This window comes from Papio anubis, chromosome Y (assembly GCF_008728515.1).
Source record: "Papio anubis isolate 15944 chromosome Y, Panubis1.0, whole genome shotgun sequence".
Taxonomy (NCBI): Eukaryota; Metazoa; Chordata; class Mammalia; order Primates; family Cercopithecidae; genus Papio; species Papio anubis.
Window position 1 is genome coordinate 5,853,848 of NC_044997.1, and position 21,162 is coordinate 5,875,009.

At 45.1% G+C, this 21,162-nt stretch overlaps 1 long non-coding RNA gene across 3 annotated transcripts; it reads left to right on the forward strand.

The window, feature by feature from the left end:
* The first annotated feature begins 239 nt into the window (after positions 1-239).
* LOC116272352 lies at positions 240-14,794 on the forward strand. Of its 3 annotated transcripts, none has more exons than XR_004181063.1 (5): positions 240-294; positions 3,536-3,623; positions 7,159-7,316; positions 7,828-8,202; positions 12,434-14,794. It is a non-coding gene; the product is annotated as an uncharacterized LOC116272352 (long non-coding RNA). The 3 variants fall into 3 exon arrangements; XR_004181065.1 differs by lacking the exon at positions 240-294 and adding an exon at positions 2,290-2,596; XR_004181064.1 differs by lacking the exons at positions 240-294; positions 3,536-3,623 and adding an exon at positions 4,977-5,525 and having other exon boundaries at positions 12,434-14,304.
* Positions 14,795-21,162: the final 6,368 nt, after the last annotated feature.

Below are 21,162 nucleotides of genomic sequence, written 5' to 3' on the forward strand. Positions count from 1 at the left end.
TGGATTCTCACCCCTATCTGATGTTATTGTTGCTCACACATACACACAGACATCCAACACTCACAAGACTCTCACAGTAACACAGCCTGGCAGCTTCTGAAGCTCTGTGATTCTGCAGGAAGCCCCACCTGGGAGAGAGCAACCTCAGGGAACACAGGAGGGTTGTACCTACAAATCATAGTGAATTCTCTGTTTTATTGTCTTTCATTCTCTGTTCCAGAACGAAATCCCAGGATGATGGTGGAGTGTCCCCTCATGATGTGAATAACTGCTTGACTGGGAACCAAATTTAAGGTAAATTCAAGGGGCCATGAGGATAGGACTGCAGTGTGTCTTTCTGGGTTTGCTGCAGGACAATGAAACATTGGTTTATGTCTGTTCTTAGGTGTGGTGTGCTCTTCTTTTTTCTAGAAAAGGTGTTTTGTTTTTGTTTTGTTTTCTTTTCTTTTCTTTTGTTTTTGTCTTCAGAAGGAGGTGGTTTGGACCCTGGTGCATCTCAGCCAGTCTCCAAATTAACTGCAGATTCATGATCCACATAAAAATATAGAACATGGAGCCCTGCAGCAGAAGCAGAGCCAGGCAGAGGGGCCACCAAAATGTTGGGAGGCTCAAAAAAAAGAAGTGCTGTAGGGCATTTCCCACATTCAATTAAGCAGTAAGTAATTTACTTACTTTTGTGCAAACACATACACACACTAAGCCACACATATACGTAGACATCCAACACTCAAAACATTCACACAGTAACACACAGCCCAGCAGCTTCTGGCACTGTGTGATTCTGCAGGAAGCCATACCAGGGAGAGAGCAACCTCAGGGAACACAGGTAGGCTGTACCTGGAAATCACAGTGGAGTAAGTTTCAAAAAGACTCACCCTCACAGCATCTAGGTAGGCCTGAGGCATCCTGCAGATGATTTTTGATCTTCAGGAAATTTGTGGTTTATTCCTGGGTCTGTGCTTGATGTTTCGCAAGGCTGGCTCATGTCTGCCCTCTCCTATGATCATGGGAATATTCCATGGACCACACAGGGAAGGCAGGTGAGAGTCCACCGCTGATGCACATCCACAGAGGTCTCCTTCACTGCCATGTGGCAAGGACTGATCATTAGGCAATGGTGGCATTCAATGTAACACTGGCCAGCGTTTACAGCTCAGGCCTAGTGTCCTGAGACTAGCGCATGAACATTCCTGAGGCAGACTCGGACACCGGGCTGTGAGTGCTGTCAGACTGCTTATGCAGAGGAAAATGGTACAAACAGAGCTGGCCTGGTATTGGGAAATAGGTTGCCTGTGATAACACACCATGGGACCTAGAAATCTCAACCTTAGTTGAGAAATCCCTAAGGTGCATGTAAAATAAAGGTGTCCAGGCCCTTACCCTCACTGCCTCCCTTCATTCTGGTTCTCGCAGTGGCTCTCTGGGAAAGCTAGGAACTACAACAAAGACAAGTCCATGTAGCAGCTGTGATTGTCTTCTCACCAATGTAATGACATTGAGACAGTGTCTAAGATTCTGTCTGTGGCAATAGCAAGCCTGAAAAGGATATAAAGTAGTGAAAATCAGGAGACTATAGAACCCCATGAAATCAGCAAATTATTAAAACTTGCCTGAGAGAATGAGCAGACATGTGCTGGAGTTCAAGCAACCTCCCAAGATTTCTGTCAGAGGACCCAAAATCCTCCCATAAAGTGCAAACCACATCAGCTCCCACAAGGAGAACATGACCCACTACCTGGAGCACAGCCAGCCAACCCAAGGTCCCATTTGCTCCCTAAAATCCCTGATAGCCAAAAGATCTGTGGTGAGAGGCAATTCCATGCAACAACAGCCCAATAAAAGATCCCCTTCACAATTGGATAGTACGTGTAGATGAACTGAAACAGAGCCTAGATTAAAAGGCAAAATCTAGACACAGCTGCCTGGTTCTCATCCTGATCATGCAGCCCTCCCAAAGAATTGGGAGAATAAGAGTTTCCTTGTTGGCAGATGAAATGGAAATTTACTGTTTTAAAATGATCACAACTGCCCAGTCATTAAAACATGAGAGTGTTTAGAAGAAAACACTCATGCAATGAATTCCCAAGAGGGCCGTCCTCCATGAACTGGGAAATGTTTAGCATGGGAGATGTTGAGCCAGACCCAGAAAACCCTATGCTGATGAGAAATGTGGAAGTCAATCAAAGGAGAGGCAACTGTGGAGACCACATTCCACCCAGCATCAATGCATCCTACTCCTATTTGGCTCTAGGTATGAAACCCCTCACATCAGGAGTTTGACAGGATGACTGCAGTTTGCACTACAAATGTTCTCTGCACGTTGGAGTACTGCCACCTGAACACTGACCTATGGTGTCAACTGCTTGTGCAATTAGGGGAATGCAGGGATGCAACTGGAAATACCTCCTGTGTCGTCTACCTTCAACTTTTTTGTAGGTGAAGGTGTGGGACACCATCCACCCCTCACCAGATTTTTATTCTTACCCCATCTGTCCTTATTGTGCTCACACTCTCTGTTCCAGAAGAAAATCCCAAGACGATGGAGGAGTGCCCCTCATAACATGTAACACCTGCTCAGCTGGGAACCAAATTTGAGGTAAATCCTAAACAGGACTGCTAGTGTTTCTCCCTGAGTTGGCCACAGGACAATGAAAAACTGGTTGATGTATTTTCTTGGGTGTGGTGTGCTCCTCTTCTTTTTTGAAGAGTGGCTTTGTGTTTTTGCAAAGTGAGGTGATTTGCAGCCTAACAGGTCACAGTCAGTCACCCAATTCACTGCAGATTCAAGTTCCACAGAAAAATTAAAAACATGGATCCCAAGCAAAGCAGCAGAGACAGGCCACCAAAAATTTGGGAGATTCAAAATAAATAAATAATAAAAAAATATAAAAGAAGGGCTGCAGTGCATTAGCCACATTTCTTTAATCAGACTCCAATTACAGGCACACACACACAATAGGATACACACAATACCATACACACATACAGCCAATGAAACACTGAGAGATGTCTGTTTTTCCATGTGGTGTGCTTCTCTTCTATTTAGAAGAGTGGATTTTATTTTTATGGTGGGAGGTGATTGGGATGTCAGCTGGTCTCAGCACACCTCCAAATTCACTGAAGATTCAAGATCCACAGAAAAATTAAAAAACACAGAACTCAGGAGGCAAGCATAGAGACACAGACAAACAGGCCACCAAAAAGTTTTGAAAAAAAAAAAAAGTGCTGAAGTGAGATAGCAACATTCCTTTAAGCTGACTCCACTTACATGGACACACACAATACCACACACACGCGCAGACACCCAACTCTTGCAACAACCCCACAGAAACACACTGTCTGGCAGCTCCTTAAGCTGTGTGATTCTGCAGTAAACTCCATCTGGGAGGGAGCAACCCAGAAAACAAAGGCTGGCTGTACCTAGACATCACAGTGGGGCATGTTTCAAAAGGACTCACCCCTACAAATTTTAGGCTGTCCTGAAAAGTACTGCAGATCCTTTGGGGTTTTTTAAGATTTTGTGGTTTATTCCCAGGGCTGCGTTTGATGTTTCTTCCGGCTGGCTCATGTCTGTCCTCTCATAGGATCATGGGAGTATTACATAGATCACACAGAGAAGACAGGTGAGAGTCCACCACCTACTCATCTCCATGGAGGTTTCCTTCTCTGTCAAGACTTGGAGCTAAGCAATGGTGACATTCACAGTGATGCTAACCAGTGCTCACAATCAGGTCCAGTGTCCTGAGACTAGCGCATGTGCATCAGTAAGTCAGACTCAGGCGCCCAGCTGTTAAAGCTATCAGCCTGACTAAGGAGAGAATAATGGTACAGGCAGAGCCCAGCTGGTATCAGAAAAAAAGGCTGCCTGCAAAAACCCACTGCAGGACTCTAAAATTCCTGACCTCAGGGTCCCTTCCAGGCTATCTCCATGGTCAGGTCCTGCTAAAGAACGAGGCATTTTGTGACTGTGAGGTGGTCACTAAAAACTGCTCATCTGACTCCATTTCTGAAAGAAGCTGTGTGCAGGAATTGTGTCCCTTGGGGATTGGAATATAGTCTAGTGTGTTGCTGAGAATTTGCTGGCTGATAGAAACATAGCTGAGACCCCAGAAGTGTCAGTGATAGATGGCTGGGCTCTTTACCTCACTGTCTTCCTTCATCCTGGGCCTTGCAGGATCTCTCTGGGAAAGGCAGAAACCACAACAAAGGCAAGTCAAAGTTGCAGTAGTGTTACCACACCTCGGACTGGCATCACACAGTTGCAGATGAGGTTGAGACAGTGTGTCAGAAGTGGTCTGTGGTGATGGCAAGCTGAAAAGTGTGTCCAGTAATGCTGTTAAGGAGCACTGTGGATTCCCCATGAAAGCAAAGAAAAATCAAGGCTCAGATAAGAGAAAGCTGCTTTGTGCTGGAGTCCAAGCAATATTCAATAATGGCTGTCAGATAACCCAAAAGCCTCTTGCAAAGTGCAAATATTCTCAGCCCCCACAATGAGACTTGCAACACAGCCAGACTACCTGAAGTCCCTTTTGCTCCCTGAAATCCCTGACAGCTAAATAATCTGTGGCCAGAGGAAATTCCATCCAGCAACAGCCCAATGAAAGAGTTCCTCCTTGATGAGGAGGCCATGCAGACTCCATTTTCCCCTCACCAGATTGTATCATCGCCCCTATCTGCCTTACTACTGCTCACACTCTATGTAACAGGATTAAATCCCAAGATGATGGAAGAGTGCCCCATCATGACATGAAGCACCTGCTGAGCTGGGAACTGAATTTAAGGTAAAATCATTAGGCCCTGTTGACAAGACTGCTAGTCTCTCTCCCTGATGTGACCGCAGGACATTGAGAAGTTAAGAGATACATGTTTTTTTGGTGTGGTGTTTAACCTCTTTTGTCTAGAAGAGTGGCTTTTTTTTTTTTTTTTTTTTTCAGGGAAAGGCAATTTCAATGTCAGCTTGTTTCAGCATGTCTCCTAATTCACTGAGGATTTATGAGCCACATAAAAATAAAGAAGATGAAGCTCTGCAGCCCAAGCAGAGCCACAGACACAGAACAATAAAAGGTTATGAAACTCACAAAAAAGAAGAGCTGCAATGTGTTAGCCACATTCCTTTAAGCAGACTCCACCTACAGGCACATACGCATGCGCACACACACACACAAACCACACGCAATGCCACACACATACAAAGACATCTGACACTCCCAGCACTCCCATGGAAACACACAATCTTGCAGCTCCTGAAGCTGCATGGTTCTGAAGGAAGCCCCACCTGAGAGAAAGAAATACTGAGGAACACAGGCAGACTGTATCTAGAAATTATAGTGGGGCAAGTTTCAAAAAAACTCACTCCTGAAACGTCTAAAAAGGCCTGAGGATTCCCCTGAAGATTCTTTTGGATCATTTTTTATTTCATGGTTTAGTTTAGTTTTCAGGCTGTGCTTGAGGTTTCTTCAGGCTGACTCATGTCTACCCTCTCCTAGGATCATGGGACAACCACGTGGATACCACAGAGAAGACAGGTGAGAGTCCACCGGTGATGATCCTCCATGTAGGTCTCCTTTTCAGCCAAATCACAAGGACTTGTCGCTAGGCAATAGTGACACTTATCATGATGCTAGTCAGAGCCTGGCGCCTTGAGAGTAGAGCATGCACATCCATGAGGTAGGCTCATGTGCTGGCTGTCAGAAATGTCAGCCTGCCTAAGCAAAGGAAAATGGTACAGGCAGAGCAAGTTTCGTATGGGCAAAAATGCTCCCTGTAAAAAACAAAACAAAACAAAACAAAGCAAAAAAGAAAAACAAAAAAAACACTACAGGACTATGGGACCCTGAAAGTCTCAACCTCTTGGTACCTTTGGGCCATCTCTATGGTCAGATCCCACAGGAGAGGAAGGCATTTTGAGACTCTATGGTGGTCGCTGGAAATTGCTCTTCTGACTCCATTCTCGATAGAGGCTGTGTGCAAGAATTAGGTGCCTTGGGGATTGGAATATGGCCTGATATGTTGCTGAGGGTTCTTTCCATGATATTATAATACCTGAAATCCCAGAGGTGAGTGTCAATGAAGGATGTCTGGGCTCTTGTCCTCTTTGTCTCTCTTTATCCTGGTCCTCACAGGTCCTCTCTGGGAAATGCAGAAACCCCGAACAAGGCAAGTCCAAGGAGTAGCAGTGTTCTCACACCTCAGACTAGCCCCTCATGTGTGCATATGAGGTTGAGACAGTTCTCAGAGACCCTCTGGTGTGATTACAAGCTGGAAATTGGTGTCCAGTAGTGCTGTGGAGGGGCACTGTGGATTCCTTATGAAAGCAAAGAAAAATAAATGCTCACCTGATATATCCAGCTGCCTTGGGCTCTAGCCTAAACAATGTTCAATGATTCCTGTCAGAGGACCCAAAAGCCTTCTGCAAAGAGCAAACCACCTCAGTCCCCACACTATAAGGCAAAGACCCAAAACATGGAGCACAGCCAGCCTACCTGAAGTCTCTTTTGGTCTCTGAAATCCGTGGCAGCTAAATTATCTGTGGCCAGAAGTAGTTCCATTCAACAACAGCCCAATGAAAGAATCTCTCCACAATGAGAAGACTGTGCAGATGAGAGGCTAGATGACCAGAAAAACGTGGGACACAGCTGCCTGCCTCTCATCCCACAGGAATCATGCAGGGATCCTACAGAAGTGGAAGAAAAAGAGTTTCATGTTGGCAACTGTGACGGAAGTTTATGATTTTAAGAACATCGAAACTGTCCAGTTGTTAAAATATCCAGTGTTTTAGAAGGAAATAGTCATGGAACACATTTCCTTGAGGATCGTTCTCCATGAACTGGGAAACATTTAGTTTTCCTAGTCATTGAGACAGGCCTAGGAAACCCTATGCCGACAAGGAACATGGAAGTCAGGAAAAGAAGAGGCAAATGTGGAGGCCACATCCCACCCAGCATCAATTCATTCCACTCTCATTTGGCTCTGGGTATGAAAACTCTCAAATTGAAAGTTTGCCAAATTGGCCTCGCTTTGCACTCCAAATGTTCCTTGCACATTGGGGTACTCCCAACGGAACACTGGGCCATGGTGTGGACTCCTTGTGTATCTAAAACAATACAGGGATGGATATGGAAGCACCTTCTGTGACATATGTCTTCATTTTTCTTGCAGACAAAGTTGCAGGATCCCACCCACCCCTCACCAATTTTATACTCACCCCTATCTGACATTATTCCTGCTCAAACTCTGTGTCCTGGGATAAAATCCTGAAGATGGAGGAGTGCCCTTCCTAAGGTTAAATACCTGCTCAGCTGGAAACTGAATTTGAGGTAAATTCAAGAGGCCATGTTGAAAGGATTGCCAGTGTCTCTCCTTGGGTTGGCCACACAAGAAAACACTGGGAGATGTTTTTTGGTGTGGTATGCTCCTTTTCTTTCTAGAAGAGTGGCTTTTCTTGTAGAGGAGGTGATTTGGATGCCAGCCGTTCTTGGCCTGCCATCCTGGCACACTCCTGATTTGAGGGCTTTAATACCTAGAGCCAAATAGAGAGGAATCAATTGATGCTGAGTGGGATGTGGCCTCCATACTTGCAGAACCACACGCTCAGGAGATGCCAGGCTGTGTGTTTCTGTGGGAATGTTGTGAGAGTTTCTTTTCTGTGTGTGTATGTGGGTGTGTTTGTGTGGGTGTGTGTCTGTTTCTGTAAATGTGAGTCAGTTTATACGAACGTGTCTAATACACTTCAGTCCTTTTTTTTAAATCTTAAAACCTTTTGGTGGCCTTTCTGTGTGGCTCTGCTAGGCTCTGGGGCTCAGTGTTCTTTTTTTTTTTTTTTTGTAGATCAGGAATCCACAGCAAATTGGATGGCCCCAATTTGCACCACAAATATTTCTTGCAAGTTGGAGTACTCCCACCTGAACACCGGCCTATGGTGTGGACTGCTTGTTGTGGAACTAAGTGAATTCAGGGATGAAGTCAGAAGCACTTTCTCTGTCATCTGTATTCTTTTTTTTCTCTTTTTTTCTTTCTTTCTTTCTTTTTTTTTTTTTTGCAGGTGAAGTTGCATGACCCAATCCACCTCACACCAGATTGTATTTTTACCCCTATCTGACCATATTGCTTCTCACATTCTACATCCCATATGAAATCCCAAGAAGTTGGAGAAGTATCCCCTCACGGCATGAAGCACTTACTCAGCTGAGAACCAAATTCGAGGTAAATTCAAGTGACCTTGTTGACAGGACTGCCAATATCTCTCCCTGGGGGAGAGGGTTGGCCACAAAACAATGAAATACCTGAAGATGTCTGATTTTGGTGTGGTATGCTCCTCTTCCTTCTACAAATGTGGCTTTTTTTTTTTTTTTTTTTTTTGCAAGGGGTAGTGATTTGGATGCCCACAGGTCTTAGCATGCCTCTTAACTCACTGCAGATCAATGATCCACAGAAAAATGAAGAACAAAAGGCCCCACAGCCCAAGCAGAGCCGTGTAGAATGCCACCAAAAAATTGAGAGATGGGAAAAAAAAGAAATGCTGAAATGTCTTATCCACATTCATTTAAGAAGACTATATTTACAGGCACACACACACATGCACACCATGCCACAAACACACACAGACATCCAACACTCACAACACTCCCAAAGAAACAAACAGGTCTGTAGCCCTTGAGGCTGCTTAGTTCCACAGGAAGCCCCACCTGGGAGAGAGCAACCCTGGGGAACACAGGTCGATGTACCAGAAATCATAGTGAAGCGAGGTCATAGAAGAATCACCCCTACAACGTATAGGCAGGCCTGTGGAATCCCACAGATATTTATGGGGGGCTTGGGGGGAATTTGCTATTTATTTCTGGGGCTCTTCTTGACATTTCTTCATGCTGGATCACTTCTGTCCTTTCCTAGGATCATGGGACTATCCCATGGATCACACAGAAAAGACAGGCAAGAGTCCACCACTAACACACTTCCATGGATCCCTTTATCTCTGCTAAGCAGCAGAGTCTTGTTTCTAGGCAAGATGGTGACATTCATTGTGATGCTATCCAGAGCTCACAGTCATGCCTGGTGCCCTGAGACTACTGCAGGCACATTCATGCAGCATAGTTGGGTGTCCAGCTGTCAGAGGTGTAAACCTGCCTAAGAAGAGAAAACTGGTACAGGCTGAGCCAGCCTAGTATCAGAAAAAAGACTCCAAGAGAAAACAAACTGTGGGACCCTAAAAGTCCCAACCTCAGAGCCCATTTGGTCTCTCCATGGTCAAGTACCACTTGAGGAGAAGATTTTCGAGACTGTGAGGTGGTCACTGCAAACTGTTCTCCTGACTCTATTCCTCAAAGAGGCTGTGTGCAAGAACTGGGTCCCATGGGGATTGGAATATAGTCTGGTGTGTTGTTGAGAAATCCTTGGCTGATAGAATCATACCTGAGACTTCAGAGGTGGGTAACAGCAAAAGATGGCTGGGCTCTTGATCTCACTGCGTCCTTTCATCCTGGGCCTGACAGGGGCTCTCTGGGAAAGGCAGGAACCATGAAAAAGGCAAGTCCAAGTCAAAGCAGTGTTTTCACACCTCGAACTGGCCTCTTGCTTGTGCAGATGAGTTTGAGATAATGTCTCAGAGGCCATCTTTTGCAATGAAAAATGTGAAAATGGTGTCCACTAGTGCTGTTGAGGGGCACCGTGGATTCCCAATGAAATTGAAGAAAAATCAAGGCTTGCCTAATAGAATGACCAGCCTTGTGCTGGAGTGCAAGCAAAGTTCAATGATTCCTGTCAGAGGACCCAAAAGCTTCCCTCAAAGTGCAGATGACCTCAGCCCCCAAAATGAGTCAATGACCCACAACCTGGAGTTCAGCCCACTTAACTGAAGTTCACTTTGGTCTCTGAAATCCCTGGCAGCTGAATAGTCTGTCGTGATAGGCAGTCTCATCCAGCAGCAACCCAAGGAAAGAGTCCTTTCACAATGAGAAGTTTGTGTATATGAAATGAAACAGAGGCTAGATTACCAGGCAAAAGCCAGGCACGGCTGCCTATTTCTCATCCTACAGGAATCATGCAGCTTTACAATAAAAGTGGGAGAACAGGAATTTCCTTGTTGGTGGCTGTAACAGGCATTACAATGTATAAATATCAAAGGTGCCCAGTCATTAAAACATGACAGTGTATAGAAGGAAAAACTCAGACAATGGATCCCTATGAGGATTGTTCTCCATGAACTGGGAAAGGTTTAGGGTGGAAGACATTGATTCAGACCCAGGAAACTCTAGGCAGATGAGTAACATGGAAGTCACGAAATAATAATAATAATAATAATAAGAAGAAGAAGAAGAAGAAGAAGAAGAAGAACAAGAAGAACAAGAAGAACAAGAAGAACAAGAAGAACAAGAAGAACAAGAACAAGAACAAGAAGCAGCAGCAGCAGTAGCAGCAGCAGCAAGTGTGGAGCCCACATCCCACCAGGCATCAATCCATTCTACTCCCATTTGGCTCTGGGTATGAAAGTCCTATAATTGAGAGTTTGTCAGGATGACCCCAATTGGCACTTTAAATATTCTTTGCACTTTGGAGTACTCTCACCTGAACACCGGGCCATGGTGTGGAATACTTATGTAATTAAGCGAATGCAGGCTGGTAGCATCTTCTGTGTCATATGTCTTCATTTTTTTTTTTCAAGTGATGTTGCCGGATGCCATCCACCCCTCACCAGACTGTATCCTCACCCATCAGACCTTATTGCTGCTCACACTCCATGTCACAGGATGAAATCCCGAGATGATGGAGGAGTGCCTTCTCACAATGTGAAGCACCTGCTCGGTTAGGAAGTTAGGTAAATTCAAGGGGCCTTGTGGATAGGACTGTTAGTGTCTTTCCCTGGGTTGGCCACAGTACAATGAAAAACGGGAAGATATCTGATTAACTGCAGGCTCATGACTGACAGAAAAATAAAGAAGTCAGAGCCCCGTAGCCTAAGCAGAGCCACACATCAAACCTCCAAGAAACTGGGAGACTAAAAAAGAAAAGAAGCACTGAACTGTGTTAGCCACATTCCTTTTAGCAGACTCCACTTACAGACACACACACAAAATGCCACACAAAATGAGGGCACCCAACACTCGCAATACTCCCATAGAAACACTGCTCTTCTGTCTCCATTCATGAAAAAAGCTGTGTGCAAAAAACCCACAACCTGGCAGCTCCTTATGCTGAGTTCAAGAATTTCAGAGTCCCGCAGTGGGTTTTCAGGTCCCATGGGGTGTTTGGAATATAGCCTGGTATGTTGTTGAGGGTTCTTTGCATGATAGACTCATACCTGAGACCCCAGAAGTGGGTGTCTGTGAAAGATGGCTAGGTGCTTGACCTCACTGTCTTTTTTGAGGGGGAGGGGACTCCCAAGGACTCTCTGGAAAAGACAGGAACTATGACAAAGACAAGTCCAAGGTGGAGCACTGTTCGCACATAGCATGGACTGGCCTCTAACAGGTGCAAATAAGGTGGAGACAGTGTCTCATTGTCAGTCTGTGGCGAGGGCAAGCCTGTAAAGGTTGTCCAGTACTGCTGTTAAGGGGTACTCTGGATTCCCCATGAAAGTAAAGAAAAATCAAGTCTCGCCTATGAGAATGGGTTGCCTTGTGCTTGAGTCCAAGCAACGTTGATTCCAGTGAATAGACCCAAAAGCCTCCTTCAAAGTGCAAATAATCTCAGCTTCCACAATGAGACAATGTCCCAAAACCAGGAGAACAGCCAGACTACTCAAACTTCCCTTTGCTCTCTGGAACTCCTGGCAGCAAAATAATCTGTGGTAAAAGGAAGTCCCAAATTAGAAGTCCCATCCAGTAACAGCCCAATAAAAGTGTCCCTCCACAATGAAGATGCCATGTAGATGAAATAAAACACAGGCAAGATTACCATACATAAGCCAGACATGGCTGCCTGCTTCTCATCCTACAGGAATCATGCAACCCTCCGATAGAAGCGGACGAACAACAGTTATGTTATCAACGGCCATAATGGGAATTTATGGTTTTAAAATTATGAAAGCTTCCCAGTCATTAAAAAGTGACAGTGTTTTGCAGGAAATCCTCAAGCAATGGATTACCATGAGGGCCATTCTCCGTGAACTGGGAAATGTTTACTGCAGAGGTCGTTGAGCCAGACCCAAGAAACCTCACGACCGAGGAGGACCATGGAAGACAGGAGAAAAAGAGGCAAATGTGGAGGCCATATCCTACCCAGAATCAATAAATTTATCTCCCATTTTGTTCCGGGAATGAAAGCCCTCAAAGCAGGAGTTCTCCAGGATGTCCCCAATTTGCACTCCAAATATTCCTTGCACATTGGAGTACTACCACTTGAACACCAGGCCATAATGTGGACTACTTTTGCCATTAAGGAAACAAGGTGATGGAATTGGAAGCATTTTCTGTCTCATCAGTCTTTATTTCTTTTGCAGGTGAATGTGCAGAACCTCACCAGATTATATCCTAACCACTATCTGACCTTATTGCTTCTCACACTCTATATCTGAGGATGAAATACCAAGGTGATGGAGGAGTGTCCGTTCAGGATGTGAAGCACCTGGTTGGCTGAAAACCAAATTCAAGTTCAACCAGCCCTGTGGAGAGGACTGCTAGTGTCTCTCCCTGGTTACAGGACAATAAAACACTGGAAGATGTCTGTTTGGTGTGCTCCTTTTCTTTCTAGAAGAGTAGCTTTTTTTTTTTTTTCTTTTTTGCAGCAGGAGGTGATTTGGATACCTGCAGGTCTCAGCTCACCTCACAATTTAGAGTATTCATAATTCAAAGAAAAATAAAGAACACAGTGCCCCACAGCCCAGACAGAGCCACACAGACCAGCCACCAAAAGGATGAGAAACTTAAAATAAAACGAAGCACTGAAGTGTGTTAGCCACATTCCTTTAAGCAGACTCCACTAACAGTCACATGCACACAAACACAGACAATGCCACAGGCACACACAGACATCCAACACACACAGCACTCCCACAGAAACACACAGGCCAGCAGCTCCTGAGGTTCCATGGGTCTGCAGTAACACCCCCCTGGGAAAGAGCAAACCAATAGAACACAAATGGGCTGACCTATAAATCACAGTGGGACATGTTTCAGAAAGACTCACACCTACAATGTCTGGGCAGGCCTGAGAAACCCTGCAGACGCCTTTGGATCCTTAGGGATATTGCAGTTTATTCCTGGGGCTCTGCATGATATTTCTTGAGGCTAGGCCAAATCTGCCCTCTCCTAGGATCATGAGACCTATCCCATGGATCACACAGAGAAAACAGGTGAGCATTCACCACTAAATTACCTCCAAGGAAGTCTCCTTCTCCACCAAGCCACAGGGACTTGTCACTGGCAATGGTGACATTCATTTTGACACTAGACAGAGCTCACACTTAGTCCTGGTGCTCTGAGACTTGCGTTTGTGGATTCATGAGGCAGGCTTGGGCACCTGGCTGTCAGAGCTTTTAGCCTGCCTAACCAGGGAAAAATGGTACAGACAGAGCTGGCTTTGTATCAGGAAAAAGGCTGCATGTGAAAACCCTCTGTGAGACCTTAAAATTATCAACATCTAGGCCTCTTCAGGCTGTATCAGTGGTCGGGTACTGCTGGAGGAAGATTCAATTTGAGACTGTTATGGAGTCTCTGGAAACTGCTCTGTGGACTCCATTTTTTAAAGACACTGTGCAACGGAATAGAGACTAGAATATAGTCTGCTGTGTTGTTTAGGGTTCTTTGGGTGATAGAATCATACTGGAGACCCCAGAGATGGGTGCCAGTGAAAGATGGCCATGTTCTTGACCTCACTGCTTCCCTTCATTTTGGGCTTCACAGGGGCTCTCTGGGAAAGGCAGGAATCTTGACAAAGGTAAGTCCAATGTGGAGCAATGTTCTCACATCTCAGCCTGTCCTCTCACGGGTGCAGATAAGGTTGAGACAGTGTCTCAAAGGCCATCTGTGGTGATGGCAAATATGAAAAGGGTGTCCAGTAGTGCTTAGTATGGGCATTGTGGATTCCCCATGCTTGCCCCAAGGCTCATCTGAAAGAATGAGCTGCCTTTTGCTGGAGTTCAAGCAAGGTTCAGTGATTACTGTTAGAGGACCAAACATGCTCTTGCAAATTGCAAACAATGACAGCCCCCAATATGAGACCATGACCCACAATCTAGAGTGCATCCACCCTTCCTGAAATCCCTATTGCTCTCTAAAATCCATAGCAGCTAAATAATATCTGGTAAGAGACAGTCCCATCCAGCAACTGCTCAATGAAAGAGCTCCTACACAAAGAGAAGGCTGTGCAGATTAAATGAAACAGAAACTAGATTACCAGCCAAAAGCCAGACAAAGCTGCCTGCTTCTCATCCTACAGAAATCATGCAGCCCTCTGATAAAAGCGAGAGAGCAACAGTTTTTGGTTTTGTTTTTGTTTTTTTGATGGCTGTAACTGGAATTTACGGTTTTAACAGTATCAAAGCTGCCCAGTCATTGAAATCTGACACTGCTTAGAAGAAAACACACACACAATGGATTCCCAAGGGGGTCATTCTCCATGAACTGGGAAAGGTTCAGGGTTAAAGTCATTGATCCAGACCCAGGAAACCCTAAGCTGATGAGGAACATGGAAGTCAGAAAAAGAATAGGCAAGTGTGGAGGCCACATCCCAACCAGCATCAATCCATTCCACTCCCATTTATCACCAGATATGAAAGCCCAGGTGTTTGCCTGGATGAACCCAACTTAAACTCCAAATATTCCTTGCATGTTGGAGTACTCCTACCTGAACACCAAGCCATTATGTGCACTGCTTGTGCCATTAAGAGAATGGGGGGGAAAACTTAGAAGCACCTTTTTGGTCATCTTTATTTATTTATTTAATTTATTTATTTATTTTCAGGGGAAGTTGTGAGACCTCATCAACCCTTCACCACATTGTATCCTCACCCTTATCTGATCTTATTGCTGCTCACACTTTATGTCCCAAGATGAAATCTCAAGACAATGGAGAAGTGTCCCCTTTTGACATGAAACACCTGCTCAGCTAGTACCCAAATTCGAGGTAAATACAAGCGGCTCTGGAACAGAACATCTTATGTCTCTCTGCGTGTTTGTCTTGGGACAATGAAACACTGTAGTCTTTTTTTTTTTTCTTTTTCTTTCTTTTTCTTTTGTGAGGTTTCCTCCTGTTCTTTCTAGAAGAGGGGTTTTTATTGGATGGGAAGGAGGTGATTTGGACACCATTAAGTCTCATCCCACCTCCCAATTCACTGTGGATTCGTGATCCACAGAAAAGTAAAGATCATAAAACCCCACAGCCCCACCAGAATCACACAGACTACTCAAAAAAAGGAGCATTGAAGTGCGTTAGCTACAATCCTTTAAGCAGATTCCACTTAAAGGCACACACACAGACACACAAACACCTAATGCCACACACACAGAGAGACATCCAACACTGGAAACACTGCCCCAGAAACACTCCACCAGGCAGCTCCTGATGCTGCACAGTTCTGCAGGAATACCCACCTAAGGGAGAGCAACCACTGAGAACACAGGCAGGCTACAATTCACAGTGGGACAAATTTGAAAATTCACAGTGGGAAATCACAGTGGGACAAATTTGAAAATGACTCTCCCATACGATGTCCAGGCAAGCCTGAGGAATTCTGCAGATCATTTTGGATCTTTAGGGATTTTGCAATTTATTCCTGGGGCTGTGCTTGAAGTTTTTAAAGACTGGTTCTTGTCTTCTCTCTTCTACTTTGATAGGACTATCCCATAGGTCCCACAGAGAAGACTAGTGAGATTCCACTCAATGCATCTCTATGCAGGTCTCCTTCTCCATCAGTAAACAGGAACTTTTCACTAGGCAATGGTGACATTCTTTGTGACGCTAATCAGAGCTGACCATCAGGCCTAGTGCTCTGAGCCTTTCACATGCAGGTTCATGAGGCTGGCTTGGATGCCCGGCTGTCAGAGCTGCCAGCCTGCCTAAGCAGAGGAAAACAATACAAGCAGAGCTGGCCTGGCATGGTGAAAAATGCTGCCTGTCATAGCCCACTGTGGCACCCTAAAATTCTCAACCTTAGGGCCCTTCAGGACATCTCCATCTTGGGGTCTCTCTGTAGGAAGAGGTGTTTTGAGACTGCAAGGTGCTGATTGAAAGCTGCTCTTCTGACTCCATTCCTGAAAGAGGCTGTGTGCAAGATTTGGGTCCCATGTGGATTGGAATATAGTCCGATGAGTTGTTGAGAATTTTTTGTGTGACTGAATCATACCAGAGACCCCAGAGGTTTGTGTCAGTCAGTGATGGTGGGCCCTTCACTTCCCTGCCTCTCTTTATCCATGGCCTCACAGGGGATCTCAGGGAAAGATGGGAACCATGACAAAGGCAAGTCAAGGTAGATCAGTGTTCTTACACATGGAACTGTGGTCTCATGGGTGCAGATTATGTTGAAAAAAGGCTGTCTGTGCTGATTGCAAGCCTGAAATTGCTGTTCAACATTGCTATTGAGGGGCAACATGTCCCCAGCATGAAAGCGAAGAAAAATCAAGGCTCACATGAGAGGAATGAGCTGACTTTGCTATAGTCCAGGAAATGTTCAAAGATTCCTGTTAGAGTACCCAAAAGCCTCCTGCAAAGTACAAACAATCTCATCCTCCATAACTAGACAATGGCCCACAACCTGAATGGCAGTCAGCCTAACTGAAGTCCATTTTGCTCCCTGAAATTGGTGGAAACAAAATGCTCTGTGGTGAGAGGTAGTTCCATCCAGCAATAGCCCAATGAATGCCCCTCTCCACAATAAGAAAGGACATGCAGATGAAAGGAAATAAAGTCTAGATTAGTAGGAAAAAACCAGGCATGACTGACTGCTTCTCACAGGAACCATGCAACCTACAAAAGAAGTGTGAGAACAAGAGTTTCCCTGTTGCCGGCTATAAGGGGAATTTACAGAAGCTCAGTCATTAAAAAGTGATGGTGTTTAGAAGGAAATACTCACAAAATGGATTCCATGAGGGTCGTTTTCCGTGAACTGGGAAACATTTTTTGTGGAAGACCTTGAGCCAGATCCAGGAAACCCTATGCTAATGAGGAACATGGAAGTGAGACAAGAAGAGGCAAGGGTGGAGGCCACATCCCAACCAGCATCAGTCCATCCCACTCCCATTTGGCTTTGAGTATTAAAGCCCTCACAACGGCAATGTGCCATGTTGGCCCCAGTTTGCACTACAAATATTCCCTGACCCCTGAGACATGGTGTAGACTGCTTATGAAATTAAAGGAATGTGGTGATGCAGTTTAAAACACGTTCTGTGTCATCTGTCTTCACCATTTTTGTTGACGAATGTATGGGATCCCATCTACTCCTCACCAGATTTTATTTTCACCCCTATCTGACCTTATTGCTGCTCACACTCTGAAAGAAATCCTATGATGATGGGAGATTGTCTCCTCAGGATGTAAAGCACTTTCTCGGCTGGGAATGAAATTCTAGGTAATTTCAAGAGTCTGTGTTGTGTCAACAGGACTGCTAGTGTCTCTCTCTGGGATGGCCGCATTACAATGACACATAAAGACACATCTGTTCTTGGGTGTGGTGTTCTCTTCTTTCAAGAAGAGTGTTTTTTTTTTTGTTTGTTTGTTTTTGTTTTTTGCAGGGCGAGATGATGGGGACCTCACCTAGTCACAGCCAGCCTACCTATTCATTGTAGACTTGTGATCCACAGAAAAATAAAAAACAGTGAGCCCTTCAGCCCATGCAGAGCCACCCAGACAGGTTACATAAAGGTTAAGAGACTAAAAAATAAAAAGTACTGCAGTGCAATAGCCACATTTCTTTAAGTAGAATCCACTTACAGGCACACACATACACAGAGACACACAAACACATAACCACACACACAAACACATAAAGTCACACACACATGCAGACATCCAACAATCGCAATACTTCTGCAGAAACACACAGCCTGTTAGCTTCTGAGGCTGGGTCATTCTGCAGGAAGCCCCACCTGGGAGAGGGCAACCCTGGAAAATACAGGAGGGTTGAACCTAGTAATCACAATGGGGCACATTTCAATAAGACTAACACCTAAAATGTTTAGGCAGGCCTGAGGAATCCTGCAGATTCTTTTGCAGCCTTACAGATTTTGTGGTTTATTCCTTTGGCTCTGCTTGAGGTTTCTTCGGGCTCGCTCATGTCTGCCTTCTCCTAGGATCATGGGTATATCACATAGAGTGTACAGAGAATACAGTTGAGAGTACAACACTGACAAAAATCGAAAGAGGCATTCTTCTCTGCCAAGCAGCAGGGACAATTTGCTAGGCAAAGGTGATATTCATTGTGACACTAGCCAGAGCTTACAGCTCAGGACTGGTGCCCTGAGACTAGAGCATTCACACTAGTGAGGTAGACTAGGGTGCTGGGCTGTCAGAGCTGTCAGTCTCTCTAAGCAGAGAAAAATTATACAGGCAAAGCCAGGTTGGCAATGGGAAAAGGCTGCCCATGATAACCCAATGCAGGACGCTAAAAGTCTTGACCTTAGGGCTTTTACAATGCCATCTCCGTTGTAGGCTTATGCTGGAGGAAGAGTTGTTTTGATACTATGAGGTTGTCTCTGGAAACTGCTCTTCTGACTTCATTCCTGAAAGATGCTGTCTGCAAGATTCAGGTTCTGTGGAAATTGGATTATAGTCTGCTGAGATGTTGAGGTGTCTTTGGGTGATGGAATTATACTGAGACCCCAGAGGTGGGTGTGAGTGAAAGGTGGCCGGGCTCTTGACCTAACTGTGTCCTTTCATTCTGGGTTGCACAGGTGCTTCCGGAGAAAGACAGGAACCATGACAAAGGGAAGTCCAGAGTGGAGCAGTATTCTCAGATGTCAAACTGGTCTCTCACGGGTGCAGATGTGGTTGAGACAGCATCTCATAGGCCATCTGTGGTGATGGCAAGCCTAAAAAGAGTATACAATATTGCTGTTGAGGGGCAATGTGGACCCCATGAGAGTTAATAAAAATCAGGCTAATCTGAGAGAATGAGCTGGCTTGTGCTGGAGTCCAAGCAATATTCAAAGATTCCTGTCAGAGGATCAAAAACATTCTTTAAAGTGCAAACAATCTCAGCCCCAACAATGAGTCCATGACCCAAAACTGGATATGCAGCCATCCTAACAGAATTCCCTTTTGCTTTCAGAAATCCCTAGCAGCCAAAAGATCTGTGGCAAGAGGCAGTCCCATACAGCAACACCTTAGTGAAAGACACACTCCACAATAAGAAAGGATGAGCAGATGAAATGAAACAGAGGCTAGATTGCCAGGCAAAAGCCAGACACAGCTGCCTGCTTCTCATCATACAAGAATCATGCAGCCCTCCGATAGAAGTGGGAGAACAAGAGTTTCTCTGTTGGTGACTGTAATGGGAATTTATGGTTTTAAAAATATCAAAGCTGCCCAGTCATTAAAACGTGAGAGTGCTCATAAGGAAACATTCATGCAATGGATTCACATGAGGTTGGTTCTCAGTGAATGGGGAAATGTTTGGTGTAGAGGAAGTTGAGCCAGACTCAGGAAACCCTAGGCCAACATGGAACACAGAATTCAGTAAAAGAAGAGGCAAATGTGGAGGCCACATTTTATCAAGCATCAGTTCATCTGCTCACAATGCAGGTTATGAAAGCCGCTAATCAGCTTGTACCAAGATGCTCCCAGTTTGCACTCCATATGTTCCCTGAATGTTGGGGTACTCCCATCTGAACACTGAGCCACAGTATGGACTGCTTGTGCAATTAAGGGTGTGTGGGGATGTAGTTTTAAGACTTTATGTGTCATCTGTCTTAAATTTTTTTGCAGGTGAAGGTACAGGACACTATCCACCCCTCACCAAATTGTATCCTCACCTCTAAATGACCTTATTGCTGCTCACACTGTCTGTCCCATAATGAAATCCCAATACAATGGAGGAGTGCCACTTCATGACATAAAGCACCTGCTCAGCTGGGAACAGAATTTCAGGTAAATTCAAGGGTTCCTATGAACAGGATAGCTAGTGACTCTTCATGGGATGTCCACAGGACAAAGAAACATTGGGAAGATGACTGCTCCACACACAGGCCAAAAAAAGGTTGGGAGTCTCAAAAAAAGAAGTGCTGCAGTGCATTAGCCACATGCCTTTAAGCAGACTCCACTTATAGGCATGCATGCACACACACACAAAGCTGCAAAGACACACCCACATGCAGATATCCAACACTCACAACACTCCCACAGAAACAAGCTTCCTGGCAGCTTCTGAGGCTGCATGGTTTACTGCAGGAAGCCCCATCTAGGAGAGAGCAATTCTGGGGAACACAGGTGAGCTGTACATACTAATCACAATGGGGCAAGTTTCAAAATGACACATCTGAGGCATCCTAGAGATCATTTTGGAAAGTTAGGAATTTGGGGTTTATTCCTGGGGCTCTGCTTAATGTTTCTTCAGCCTGGCTCATGTCTGTCCTCTACTAGGATCTTTCATTGAGCAGTTGCTGGATGGGACTGCCTCTTACCAGATATTATTTAGCTGCTGCCAGTTTTAGAAACAATAGGAAGGTTTGGGAAGGTGCACTCTAGATTGTGGTCATGGTCTCCTTATTGGGGGCTGTCATTGTTTGCAATTTGCAAGAGCATGTTTGGTCCTCTAACAGTAATCACTGAACCTTGCTTGAACTCCAGCAAAAGGCAGCTCATTCTTTCAGATGAGCCTTGGGGCAAGCATGGGGAATCCACAATGCCCATACTCAGCACTACTGGACACCCTTTTCATATTTGCCATCACCACAGATGGCCTTTGAGACACTGTGGATCCAACAGAGAAGATAGACAAGAGTCCGCCACTGACACAACTCCACAGAGGTTTTCTCTGCCAAGTCACAATGATTACATTCATTGTCATGCAAGACAGAGTTCACAATCAAGGCCTGATACCCACAGACTGGCAAAAGCGGATTTGTGAGGCAGGCTCTGGCACCAGGCTGTCAGAGCCATCAGCCTGCTTAAGCCAAGGAAAATGGTACAGGCAGAGCAGGCCTGGTATCAGGAAAAAAGCTGCCTGTGAAAAGTTACTGCGGAACCCTAAAAATCTTTACCTCAGGACCCCTTCAGGCCATCTTCATGGTAGGGTCC